Source organism: Phyllobates terribilis, unplaced genomic scaffold, assembly GCF_046119375.1.
Source record: "Phyllobates terribilis strain yellow unplaced genomic scaffold, ASM4611937v1 Scaffold_1__5_contigs__length_1240528914, whole genome shotgun sequence".
NCBI classification, from domain to species: Eukaryota; Metazoa; Chordata; class Amphibia; order Anura; family Dendrobatidae; genus Phyllobates; species Phyllobates terribilis.
In genome coordinates this window covers 863,965,133-863,979,239 of record NW_027362761.1, presented here as the reverse complement: position 1 = coordinate 863,979,239, position 14,107 = coordinate 863,965,133, and positions in this window count along the sequence as shown.

Sequence of the window (14,107 nt, the reverse complement as noted above, 5' to 3'; positions counted from 1 at the left end):
AGAGACGCTAAGGCCCCAACCTCACAGGAACCCTTCGGGACCTGTTCTGAGCCAGTCACTGACACTGTTATCCCGCTGAATGATGAGAGTCAAGCAAGCAGGGCGTTAACTGTGTTTTGGGCTCTCGGGCCGCGGATGACCATCTAAGTAGGCTGTCTTCCCGGTAGATAACCACATTTTCACACTTGTCTGACAGGCTGCGGACCCAACTCTCCCACCATCCTGACTGGCAGTGAATATTACCTTCCTGCCACTCTGACTGGCTGTGGGATGCACCTTCCAACCATCCTGTGACCAACTGGGGATCCTGCTTTCCGATCACCCTAACCGACTCGTGGTACAATTTCCCCACCCCTCTGACAGGCTATGGGTACCTTTTTTCCGTCATCCTAACAGATGGTGGGACACACATTTCCCTCACCCTGCCTGGTTGTGGGACATACCTTCCCACCCCCAAAACGGGCTGGGGATAAGACCTTCCCTGCCCTCCTTTTTTCCTTAGGAGCTGTACCAACTATGGGGCAGCTACCACTGGCCATATCACGGTCAGTCGTGACACTGGTCAGCTGCACGTGACCACCTTCTTTATGAACACCGTGTTTCTCCCCATTCTCCCCTGTTACCTCAGGAGCCGTGCTAATCATGGGGCAGCTAACACCGTCCGTAGAGACACTGATCAGCTGCATGGACCACCTGCATGGTCTCCGTACCTGCTCCCATCGCCCTTACACTTATGCCGGCTCCTTTTAGGGTATCCTCAACAACATCACCCCGCAGCGTGATGTGGCTGAGTTCTCCTTTACTACAACACATACTTTAGGCATGACGTTCATATTCACATTATTCAAATGCATGACATATCAGACCTGGGAAGGTTGTCAGGATTGTATTGGGCCACCAACCGTTCCAGATCAGTTCCCAATAACACATTTGTTGGGATATTCTCTGACACCCCCAATTCACTTAACCCCCTCCCCACACCTCAAACCAGAAAAACCCAGGCCATCTGTAAGGGACGGCAAACACTCCCCAGCTCGGTGACAGTCAGTATCTTCCCAGGAACTAGTTCCTCCGGTAGCACAAACTCACAGTGGATGAAGGTTCATTCTATGCCAGAGTTTTTGAGCCCAACAGTAACGGTGTTGCCCACTGTAACTGGTTGCAAATTCTCATGGGCCCTCCCAACCGCCTCACCCACAAAAAGAATAGCTGCGCTAGGTTATGGGGCCTCAGGTGTGGGGTTCATATTTTGCCCCTCCGGGTGGACGAAGCTGATGTGACCAGTTCGATCACAGGTATATCACTGCGAGTAGTCATATGCAGGCCAGGTGCTGGAAGATTGGGCAGGACCCCCTGAAGGCTAGCTGTCAGGGGCACTGGGGGTGGATGTCTATTTACCCCATTTCCAGCTGGCGACGGCTGACTTCCTCACCTCCAGTGTATGATTAGCCTCATTCGTGTCGGCGGTCTGTGCTGCTTTAGCAGCCTCCTTTGGCTCTCGGGCCAGCACAAACTGTCGCACCTCCACAGGGCAAAGATGAAAGAACTGGTCTTTGACCATCAGGTCCCCCAATTCCTCAAAGGTGGCAACTGTTAGTCCCTGGAACTACTGCTTGAAGTTTTTTCTGAGCCCATCCATCACATCACTGTAGCTGTCGTGTGGTCAATGCTGGAGGGCTCTGAACTTTTTCCGGTAAACTTTTGGGGTCAGCTGGTACTTCTTTATGAGGGCCTGCTTGATATGGCATCATAGTCTCAGTCTTGGTCTTGAGGGAGAGAAGCAAACCCCTCCAGAGCTTTTCCTCGGAACCCTGGGGTTAAGCATCGGGCCCACTGGTCCTCAGGCAACTGGTACTGCCTACAGGCTTTTTCAAACACGCGCAGAAATATGTCCAAGTCTCTGTCCTTGTACATCACAGGAAAATGCTCAGAACAGGATTTAAAGCTGTTGGCACTGCTGGACTCACTGCTTGATGGGGTGGATGGCTCCTTCTGGATTCGGGCTAACACCAGCTGGTGTTGACGCTCGACTTGTCACTCTTGGAATTGCAGAATCAGCTTCAGAAGTCCCTCATGATCGTCTGCGTTGAGTAGCTCCAAGGCCATTTCAATCACTGTAATGCCACAGGTGGAGAAGTTAAAGTGTAGCTTTTACATATAGTTATATCAAAATTTACATATATCATAAGATGTATTACAATCATTTTATATATAATGCAAAAAGTACACACAACAACAACATTTTCAGGAATTTTCACGGTCAAGCAAATGCTAAACTTACAATACTTGCTAATACAGGTAGATTTTCCAATACAGTCTTTAAGGAAAGTTGTTAATCCACACTTCACATTTTTTGTCATGTCTTTTGCGCATATTATTTACTATAAAGAAAAAACCTGAAGGTCTGAACTGAAACGTAAGTTGATGTGCATGCAAAATGTAAATGCATGTTCACACAAGGCCATTAAACAGAGAGAGTATTATTTACTATAGCATGGGTATTTTCGTAGGTTTTGTGTAGCATAAATTTCTGAATAATGTCTGAAACCCTAGGAATATTTGTTTTTTTTCCAAAAAGCAGCGATGGAATTTTTGACCACCATGAAAAGAAGAGTTAAAATATGTTTATGAGTGGGGTTAACAGTCTCCATACCAAGTGATAGAAGTGCCATTTGAGGAGTCATAGTTATATTTTGATTTAGTAATTGATTAACCAAAAAGGACACCTCCTTCCATAACTACTTATCTTAGGGCATTTCCAGAAAATGTGTAATATGTCGCTGTTCTGACCACAGTTCCTCCAACATTGTGGGGAAAATTTGGAACTGCTTTAGCTAGTCTTACTGGGGAAGAGTACCATTTAGTAAGCGATTCATAATATGACTCACGAAGAGACACACAAATATTGGAAGCATGTTTTAATTCCATGCTTTTCTGCCATATTTCTGGAGTAAATGTCTTCTTTAAATCTTTTTCTCATCTCAACATGTAGATGTTTTTTTCAAAAGATGTATCATTGTTGAGCAAGTAATAAATATTGCTAGTTTTCCAAAGAAAATTATTATTTAAGTTACCTAGGAGCTGGCCAATTACCTCTGATAAGGGGTGCTTGTTTAATAACAATTCTTGGATTGTTTCCCTAATAACGAGGAGATGTAGGAAATCTTTACTTAGCAATTTATATTTTTGTTTAAGTTCCGCAAATGGTATAAACCTATTCTGTAATGCAGATCTTTAACCTTTTTTATCCCTAAAAGAGACCAATTTGCTGGTACGTCGGTTTTATTCAAAATTTGAAAAATTGAAAGGGTGAAATTTTTAACTTGTTCAAAATTTGTGGTTTTCTTAATTGGTCTTGCCAATTTTTTCCAAGCTAGGATAGTGGCTTAAAAAATGGGATGAGATGGATCCAGAAGGAATGGATTAATAATATGTTTTACTATTGACCCGTAAAGAGGACGATAATGGTTGATTGCTAGCTCCAAATCTAACCATGCTGAGTGTGAGTCGGTTTTTAGCCTTGTTAGGCTTTGCTTAAGGTTAGTGTAGTAGTAGCATATCAAGTTTGGAATGCCCAAACCCCCCTAGATTTATTTTTCATTACTGTATATTTTGAAATTCTTGCCCTTTTTTGTCTCCAAATAAAATTATTTAATATAGATTGTAGCTTGAGGATGTAATTAGTTGGGATTGGTAACAGAATAGCCCTAAAATATATAGGATCTTAGGGAGACTAATCATTTTAAAGGAAACTACTCTTCCTAGCCAGGTCAATTCGAGATTGGAAAAGCTGTCTACATCCTTTTTTATGGTATTAATATTTTTTTCCATATTCATATCTATAGTTGTTTTGAGATTTCTAGAGAGCAAAATTCCTAAGTAAGTAATTGACTTGTCCTCCCTTTAAAAGTCTGAGGTACTTTTTATATTATTTTTTATAGAAGTATCTATGTAGAAATTAAGAATTTTAACTTTTCCACATTGACCTTGAAATATGAAGCTTTAGGATATTTGTCTAAAGCTATATGGACTTCTTGGATGGAAACAGACGGGTCTGTAAGGGACAATAAAATGTCGTCTTCAAAAAGACTGAAAATCAGAAATTTGTAAAAAAAAATCAATTCGCCATTTTCTGAGCCACATACTGGTAATTTTAAGTTTCCATTAACCCCTTTACGACCCTGTCAGTAATAGTATGTAGCTGCGCCCTGGGACTTATGGACCAGCTACGTACTATTACGCGCGCTGCGGTCGCGCCCGCACACAAGCGGTGCGGGGCAATCGCCGCCAGGTGTCAGCTGATTGTCACAGCTGACACCCGATGCTATGTGCCATTAACCCCCGAAATCCTGCGATCGAAGTCGATCACAGCATTGCGGGGGCAAGGGGAGGTAAGCGCCGATACTTACCTCCTCTGCCGGTGTCCCGCGCTGTCTGCGGCGGCTCCCGGATGTTGTCATGGTGACCCGATGTCGTCATGACAACATCTGGGTCACCTGACAGCAGGAAGTTACTTTGGTCATATGCAGTGCATGACCAAAGTAACTTCTCTCTGTGCAGCGCTGTCAGGCTGCATAGCATAGGGAGATGCTGCTCTCTATGCTATACAGCCGATCAGGCTGCAAAAAGTGAAAGTCCCATAGTGGGACAAAGTTTAAAAGTAAAAAAAATGCCAGAAAGTGAAAAAAAAAAAAAAAAATTGTAAAAATATAAAAAAATGAAAAAAATAATCCCCAAAAAATAAAAATATATTGTACCCATAATATTTATTTATTATGAAAAAAAAACAACAAACAATAAAAGTACACATATTTGGTATCACCGCGTCCATAATGACCTGACCTATAAAACTGTCCCACTAGTTCACCCCTTTAGTGAACACGGTTAAAAAAAAAAAAGAAAAGAAAACAAAGTTAAAAACAATGCTTTATCATCATACCACCAAGCAAAATATGGAATAACACGCGGTCAATAAGATGAATATAGATAAAAATAGTACCACTGAAAACATCATCTTGTCCCGCAAAAAACAAGCCTCCATACAGCTCCATCATCCGAAAAATAAAAAAGTTATAGCTCTCAGAATAAAGCGATACAAAAAATTATTTTTTCTATAAAATAGTTTTTATTGTGTAAAAGCGCCAAAACATAGAAAAACGATATAAATGTGGTACCACTGTAAACGTACTGACCCGAAGAACAACACTGTCTTATCAATTTTACCACACGCAGAACGGCATAAAAAACCCCCAAAGAACAATTCCTGAATTGTTGGTGTTTGTTTATTCTGCCTCCAAAAAATTGAAATAGAAAGCGATCAGAAAATGTCACGTGCCCAAAAATGGTACCAATAAAAACGCCAACTTGTCCCCCAAAAAACAAGTCATCACATGACGGCCGAAATATGGAAAAATTATAGCTCTCAAAATATGGCGATGTAAAAACTAGTCTTTGCAAAAAAAAGCGTCTTTTAGTGTGTGAAAGCTGTCAATCATAAAAACCCGATATGGATCTGGTATCGCTGTAATCACACCGACCTGAAGAATAAAGTTGTCTAATCACTTATACTGCACGAGGATCGGAGTAAAAAATAAACTCTAAGGTTAGGGTTGTGCTAGGGTTAGGGTTGTGCTAGGGTTATGATCAGAGTTGTGCTAGGGTTAGGGTTGTGCTATGGTTAGGGTTGTGCTAGGGTTAGTGCTAGGGTTGTGCTAGGTTTAGGGTTGTGCTAGGGTTAGGGTCAGGGTTGTGCTAGGGTTAGGGTTGTGCTAGGGTTAGGGTTGTGCTAGGGTTAGTGCTAGGGTTGTGCTAGGGTTAGGGTTGTGCTAGGGTTAGGGTTGTGCTAGGGTTAGGGTTAGGGTTGTGTTAGGGTTGAGGTTTGGATTTTTTCAAAATTAAAGAAAAAAAAAATGATGACGATATGGCGACCAATGTTGAGCGCATGTGCTCGCTACTTGAGTTTGCATCGGGGGCTCGGGTATGTACCGAGTATCGCGGGTGCTCGAGTGACATGCTCGAGTCTCCGCCGCATATGCTTCGTGGCCAAAAAAAGTTGCATGGATTGCCTGGCATGCATGAACGATCCCCGCATGTTTTTTTTTTGTGTGTCTAATAACCGTGAAACATGGGGGGCGGGGACTCGAGCATGTCACTTGAGCACCCACGATACTTGGTGCATACCCGAGTACCCGATGCAAACTCAAGTAGCGAGCATTTGCGCTCAAGACTAATGACAACTTATTCAATATGATGACCTAATGTTATCAAATTCTGTGTCGTACCTCTGGGTTCAAAATGTTCACTAAACCCCTTGATAAAATCCTTGAGGGGTCTAGTTTCTAAAATGGGGTCACTCGTGGGGGGTTTCCTCTATTTAGGTGCATCAGGGGCTCTCCAAAAGTGACATTGCGTCCGCTCTCAATTCCAGCCAATTTTTGGTTCAAAAAGTCACACAGTTCTCCTTCCCTGCTGAACCCTGCTGTGCGGCCAAACAGTGTATTTTCCCCACATATGGGGTATAGGTGTACTCAGGAGAAATTGCACAAAAGATTTTGGGGTCCATTTTCTCCTCTTACAGTTGTGAAAATAAAAAAATTTGGGGCTAAATCATCATTTTTGTGGGAAAAGTTTTTATTTTCACGGCTCCATGTTATAAACTTCTGTGAAGCACCTGGGGGTTCAAGGTGCTCACCACACATCTAGATAAGTTCCCTGAGGGGTCTAGTTTCCAAAATGGTGTCACTTGTGGGGGGTGACAACATGGCGTCCGCTAATTATTCAAGTAAATTTTACATTCAAAAAGTCAAATGGCGCTCCTTCCCTTCTGAACCCTCCCGTGTGCCCAAACAGTGGTTTTCCCCCACATATTGTGTATCAGCGTACTTAGGAGAAATTGCACAACAAATTTTGGGGTCCATTTTTACCTGTTTCCTTGCGAAAATAAAAAATTTGGGGTCTAAAGTAACATTTTTGTGAAAAAAAGTTAAATGTTCATTTTTTTTCTTCCACATTCCAAAAATTCCTGTGAAGCACGTGAAGGGTTAATAATCTTCTTGAATGTGGTTTTGAGCACCTTGAGGGGTGCAGTTTTTAGAATGGTGTCACTTTTGGGTATTTTCTGTCATAAAGGCCCCTCAAAGTGACTTCAAATGTGATGTGGTCCCTAAAAAAATGGTTTTGTAAATTTTGTTGTAAAAATGAGAAATCGCTGGTCAACTTTTAACCCTTATAACTTCCTAACAAAAAAAATTTTGGTTCCCAAATTGTGATGATATAAAGTAGACATGTGGGAAATGTTATTTATTAACTATTTTGTGTGACATATCTCTCTGATTTAAGGGCATGAAAATTCAAAGTTTGAAAATTGCAAAATGCTCAAAATTTTCACCAAATTTCCGTTTTTTTTCACAAATAAATGCAAATTTTACCACTATCAAGAAGTACAATATGTCATGAAAAAATTATCTCAGAATCAGGGGGATCCGTTGAAGCGTTCCAGAGTTATTACCTCATAAAGTGACAGTGGTCAGAATTGTAAAAAAAACCTGGTTATTAACGTGCAAACCACCTTGGGGGGTAAAGGGGTTAATGGAGCTGTGTGAAGACTTGGTTTTTGCTTGGCGAGTTGGTGTTTTTTTTTTTTTACACTATTTTGGAGTATATATATGATGTTTTGTTCGCTTTATATTGCCTTTGAAGGCAGTAACCGAAAAAACAGCAATTCTGTCTTCTCAGTTTTTTTTTGCTTTAGTTTGTGTTTGGTTTTAAGATCAGACTTTTTTGGATGCTGCAATGCAGAGTCTGTTTACCTTTAGATTTTTATTGGCTTTATTTTGAGCGTAATTCCAATTTTTTACACAGGAGAACAGGAAGGGCAGTAATGTGGGTTTTCAGCAGGCCTCCTGCTGACATGAAACCCATCAGCATCCAATTGTGTTGCAGGGGGGCTGATGGGCAGAATGGTGTGCCCCAGGATCGCACGCCTTAAATGTCGCTGTCAGATTGACTGGAGCATTTAAGAAGTTAACAGCAGCAATTAGAGCTCAAGTGTAAATTACTGCTGTTACATGCCGATATTGGCTGAGCCATCTCCGTACATTTGCATCTACATGTACAGTGGGGAAAATAAGTATCTGATACACTGCTGATTTTACACTTCAACTGTGAGAGACAGAATATAAAAAAAATCCAGAAAATCACATTGTATGATTTTACATGATTAATTTACATTTTATTGCATGAAATAAGTATTTGATACAATAGAAAAACAGAACTTAATATTTGGTACAGAAACCTTTGTCTGCAATTACAGAGGTCAGACGTTTCCTGTAGTTCTTGACCAAGTTTGCACACACTGCAGCAGGGATTTTGGCCCTCTCCTCCATACAGATTTTCTCCAGATCTTTCAGGTTTTGGGGCTGTTGCTGGGTAACATTGAGTTTCAGCTCCCTCCAAAGATTTTCTATTGGGTTCAGGTCTGGAGACTGGCTAGGCAACTCCACGACCTTGAAATGCTTCTTACAGAGCCACTCCATGGTTGCCCTGGCTGTGTGTTTCGGGTCATTGTCATGCTGGAAGACCCAGCCACGACCTATCTTCAATCCTCTTACTGAAGGAAGGAGATTGTTGGCCAAAATCTAGCGATACATAACTCCATACATCCTCCCTTCAATACTGTGCAATTGTCCTGTCCCCTGTTGCAGAAAAGCACCCCCAAAGTATGTTTCCCCCACCATGCTTCATGGTTGGGACTATATTCTTGGGCTTGTAATCATCCTTCTTCCTACAAACATAGTGAGAGGAGTTGATGCCAAAAAGTTCTATTTTGGTCTCATCTGACCACATGACCTTCTCCCATGCCTTCTCTGGATCATTCAGATGGTCATTGGCAAACTTCAAACAGGCCTGGACATGTGCTGGCGTGAGCAGGGGGACCTTGTGTGCCCTGCAGGATTTTAATCCATGACGGTGTAGTGTGTTACTAATGGTAATGTTTGAGATTGTGGTCCCTGCTCTCTTCAGGTCATTGACCAGGTCCTCCTGTGTAGTTATAGGCAGATTCCTGATCTTTCTCAGAATCATCCTTACCCCCATGAGGTGAGATCTTGCATGGAGCCCCAGATCGAGGAAGATTGACAGTCATCTTGTGTTTCTTCCATTTTCTAATAATTGCGCCAACAGTTGTTGCCTTCTCACCAAGCTGCTTGCTTATTGTTCTGTAGCCCATTCCAGCCTTGTGCAAGTCTACAATTTTGTCCCTGGTGTCCTTAGACAGCTCTTTGGTCTTGGCCATGGTGGAGAGGTTGGAGTGTCTTGCACAGGTGTCTTTTATACAGCTAATGAGTTCAAACAGGTGCAATTAATACAGGTAATGAGGCAGAGTAGGAGGGTTTTTTAAAGAAAAGCTAACAGGTCTGTGAAAGCCAGAATTCTTTCTGGTTATTAGGAGATCAAATACTTATTTTATGCAATAAAATGCAATTTAATTATTTAAAAATCATACAATGTGATTTTCTTGTTTTTTCCTTTTTAGATTCTGTCTTTTACAGTTGAAGTGTACTTACAATGAAAATTCCAGACCTCTCCATTCTTTGTAGGTGGGAACAAATGCAATATCAGCAGTGTATCAAATACTTATTTTCCTCACTGTATATCACATGCAATGAAAGGGTTTAACAGTAAAAAAAATACAGCACTTGGATAACACATGGATCCATAGAAACACTTCACCGTGCGTTTCGCTGTTGAGATTCATTGTAGAACGTCTAATAGGTGCCGGCGAGTTGTAGTAGTATCATGTCTTCAGATCAGTCTATGTAGCTTCCTCTATGGTGCAGTGATGGTCGATTGTTGGGGCTGGATATCATACCGTCAATAGTATGGTATACAGCTCTGGCAAAAATTAAGAGACCACTGCAAAATTTTCATTTTCTCTGATTTTTCTCTTTCTAGGTATATTTTTGAGTAAAATGTACATTGTTGTTTTAGTCTATAAACTACTGACAACATGTCTCCGAAATTCAAAGCTAAAAATTTTGTATTTATTTGCAGCAAATGATAAAGCGTCAAAATACTAAAAAAGAAACAGTGCTTTCAGATCTCAAATTACTCGTGTTTTAACTCAGGAAGAGTTCAGAAATCAATATTTGGTGGACTATCCATGATTTTTAATCACAGCTTTGATGTGTCTTGGCATGCTTTCCGCCAGTCTTTCCATACTTTCCAATAGAAAACTGTTCAGTGGTCTCTTAATTTTTGCTAGAGCTGTATATATATTTTTTTACATCTAATTGTATTCTAGCTATGTGTAGTGTAGTGCCAGGATAATCTAGTCACTTTATTATTAATGTCAGGGATATATTGCCATCTGTTGTCAGTCCAGGATATTACTGGTAATTGTTGACATTTGCATGGCGGTTTATTCTTATAAAGCTTACACTGCTGGTCCAGTCATATAGAGCAGCTGTATATTGAAGTATGGCTAGTTTAGAATTTTATCATAATTTTCTTCTATCTGTACAATTACTATTTGTATTGCAAGCCTTTTATTGAAACGGGACAATATATTGAAGCACATTTCATAGAAATGTTGTACTGTATCTGAAAGGATTCCTGTCTGATTACACCAATCCTTTTCCATCTGGGCCATGATTGCTTTTTATGTCCTTTTTAAATATAGTTTTGTAAATTAAATTTAAATAAAAATATTATTTTTGAATAATATTTGGGACATTATCTTCACTTTTTGTGGTTGTTACCATAATTGGAGATGCCCCTTTTGAAAGGTGTTATGTGGGATTTATAATCCAAAAGTTGTTGATAGGTGGAGGCAGGTCAACTTTTGCCATGAGACGAGATCAGCATCTTGCCTCAAGTGGCGGGCGGAGGTGACTCTCAGCAGGGCCAGTCCGGCAGTGGGCAGCATCAGTCTGCAAAACTTGTAACAATATCGGTAACCTTAGAATATCAATGCTGTAAATAGCTGTGACGGACCAGAGAACCATTGCCTCTCTGCTCATTTAGACTACTTTCTGCCTGCTGCAGGCTGTCACCATGCAGGGGACAACGGTGATATCACTGCATTGCGCTGCCCACACCCATTGTGAGACAAGCCAGAAGCAGAGATGGCAGTTGCAATGGAAGGGAAGTCTTAATTAGTTGAGCATAAGGCCTTTTTTATTACGTGCCCCGAGATTCGTGGGATAGGTTGGGTGGGAGATGGGTAGGGAGCTGTAGTGCCATCATACTGTGTATAGGGGGCTGTGTTGTCATCACACTGTGTATAGGAGGCTATGGGGGCATTATACTGTGTATAGGGGCTATATAGGTATTATACTGTGAATAAGTTACCATGAGGGCATTATACTGTGTTTAGGGGGCTATGATGCCATCATAATGTGTATATGGGGTTATGAGATCCTTTAAGGGGACTCACTAATAATGAATAAATGAATACCATATAAGCAAAACCCAACAAACAATGATGTTTGTTCACTGCAGGTTTATATTGCACTGCAGGGAGGGGTGCAATTTAAATGTTTGCCTCAGGCAGCCGAAAAGCCAGGATCAGCACTGGTTGGATGCTTATTTATATTTGTGTATGTAGCTATATCATGGACTAAGAGGTAGACATATATTTAAAACCAAGAAGGAAGTAGATCTATTGAGTTCATATGGCCTACAGCGAAGAGGGAATACTATATACCCAGTCTACACTAAACTGTTGGTGTGAAAATTGCTTGTTATTTTGAACACTACCCTTATATGATTTTCAACATGGTACTGGGCTGCCATTAATACACTGGATACATAGCAGTATATGTGTCACGGGTGTGTCGCCACGAAGATCGTCACGATTACACAGCCTGACTTCTCGCAGCTGACTTTTTGGTGCTTTGTGTTTTTCAGCAGTGAGGGAGTTAATTCTCTCTCTCTCTGTGCTAGACGAGGTCCAGCCTCGCCCAGCTGCAATCAATGCTGCTGTAGTGAGACTCCTTCAAATGCCTGCTGGTCTGTTAGGGAAGTGTCGGTGAAAGCATTTCATGCAGACTAACAGAGCGGATCGTGGTTTTTGGAGTTTCAGAGATAAGTGTATTTGGAGAGTTTTTTCCCTTCCTCGCTTTATCATTTATCTCCTTTCCCGTTGGTGTTCCCTCTGTTGTAGTTGTGTAGTTTTTGTATGCAAGGTGGTTTTGGTTTTTCCCTTGTACTGTCTCGTTCGTCTAAGTACTGTGTGTGGGCATATTATTACTTGTCCCCTTTTGTTGTGATCGGGGTCCTTCTCAGGACTAGATTACTTTGGTGCAGGGATCCTCAGGAGGTAGGGGTTACGTTGGCGGCCTGGACCTCTGTACCTTTAACAGTACCTCCAGGTTGAGGGATTAGTCAGGGCCCCAGCTTAGGGTCAGCTTTGGCCCCCTACCTCCAGTATACAGAGACAGCGTGACATTTTCACCGACCACTTAGTTTTTCTCCAGCTACCATGGATCCAGTAGCCGGTCTAGCTCGGCAGTTGCAGAGTTTGTCCATGGAGCTGGCGGACGTTAGGTCCAAGGTTTTGTATCCTCAGGAGCAAGCCGGACCAGAACCTAAAGTAGCTCTCCCTGACAGGTTCACTGGGGGGCGGGACAAGTTTTTTGTTTTCCGGGAGGCATGCAAGTTGTACTTTCGGCTGCGGCCTCGGTCATCGGGGAGTGAAGAACAAAGGGTGGGAATTGTCATCTCGCTCCTACAAGGGGACCCACAATCTTGGGCGTTCTCTCTCCCCCCGGGCTCCCTGGCTCTCCAGTCAGTGGATAGGTTTTTCGCTGCTCTGGGACTCGTATATGATGACCCAGATCGGATCTCCCTTGCTGAGTCTAAGTTACGTAGGATCCAGCAGGGAGATCGTCCGGCGGAGGAATTCTGTTCGGAGTTCCGTAGGTGGGCCACGGACACCCAGTGGAATGACCCGGCTCTTAGGAGCCAGTTTTGTCAAGGTTTATCCGACAAATTACAGGATGTGTTGGCACAGTATGACTCTCCCGCGTCACTGGAAGCCGCTATGGCCCTTGCTATTCGCGTTGACAGACGGCTTCGGGAGAGGTGCGGGATAACTCTACCCCCTGTGATGACTCCACCTCCTACAAGGTCCCCTCATATGGTGGTTCCCCTGGTCAGTCCAGAGGAGCCTATGCAATTAGGAGGGACATCATTTCGGGGGAGGGGACCGGTGGTGCGCCATAAGACAGGAAGGTGTTTCTTCTGCGGGAGAAAGGGACATTTTATTGGGGGGTGTCCATCCCGTCCCTTGCAGAGTGAAGAGTCGTCGGAAAACTGTTGATCCCAGGTTGTGTGGTGGACGGCAATCTGGGAGTAGGTATTTCATCCCTAGGTTCGTCTCAGTTTCTCGTACCGGCGGAGGTGGTGGTGGGTACGAGAACTGAGAGGATATCTGTTCTTCTGGATAGTGGGGCCGGGGCTAATCTGGTTGATGCTCGGTTTGCCCGGGTTCAAGGTATGCGATTGAGTGAGTTGGCTAAACCCATCCCCATATTCTCGATCGATGCCAGGCCTCTCGGTCAGGGAAGTTTTTTGCAAGCTGTGCATGACGTAAAACTTCAAGTGGGGGCGATACATAAAGAACTGTTGTCTTGCTACGTGTTGGAGGGTCTTCCCACTCCTATAGTGTTGGGCCTTCCTTGGTTAACTAAGCATAACCCGGTTATTAATTGGCAAACCAGAGAGATAAGCCAATGGAGTAAATTCTGTAATAAAAACTGCATGAACACGGTCATCGGTGCGGTTACTCCTTGGGTCTTACCTCCATTTCTGGCGGACTTTGAGGATGTATTCTCGGAGAAAGGGTGTCAGGAACTACCTCCTCATCGTGAGTATGACTGTTCTGTAAAACTGCTCCCTGAGGCCAAGTTACCTAAAGCTAGGTTGTATAACCTTTCTGGTCCTGAGAGGCAGGCCATGAAGGATTATATTTCAGAAAGTCTGGCTAAGGGGCATATTAGACCTTCATCTTCACCGGTGGCTGCGGGGTTCTTCTTTGTTAAGAAGAAAGATGGAGGCCTACGCCCTTGCCTGGATTTCCGTGAACTTAATCGGATTACGGTCCGAG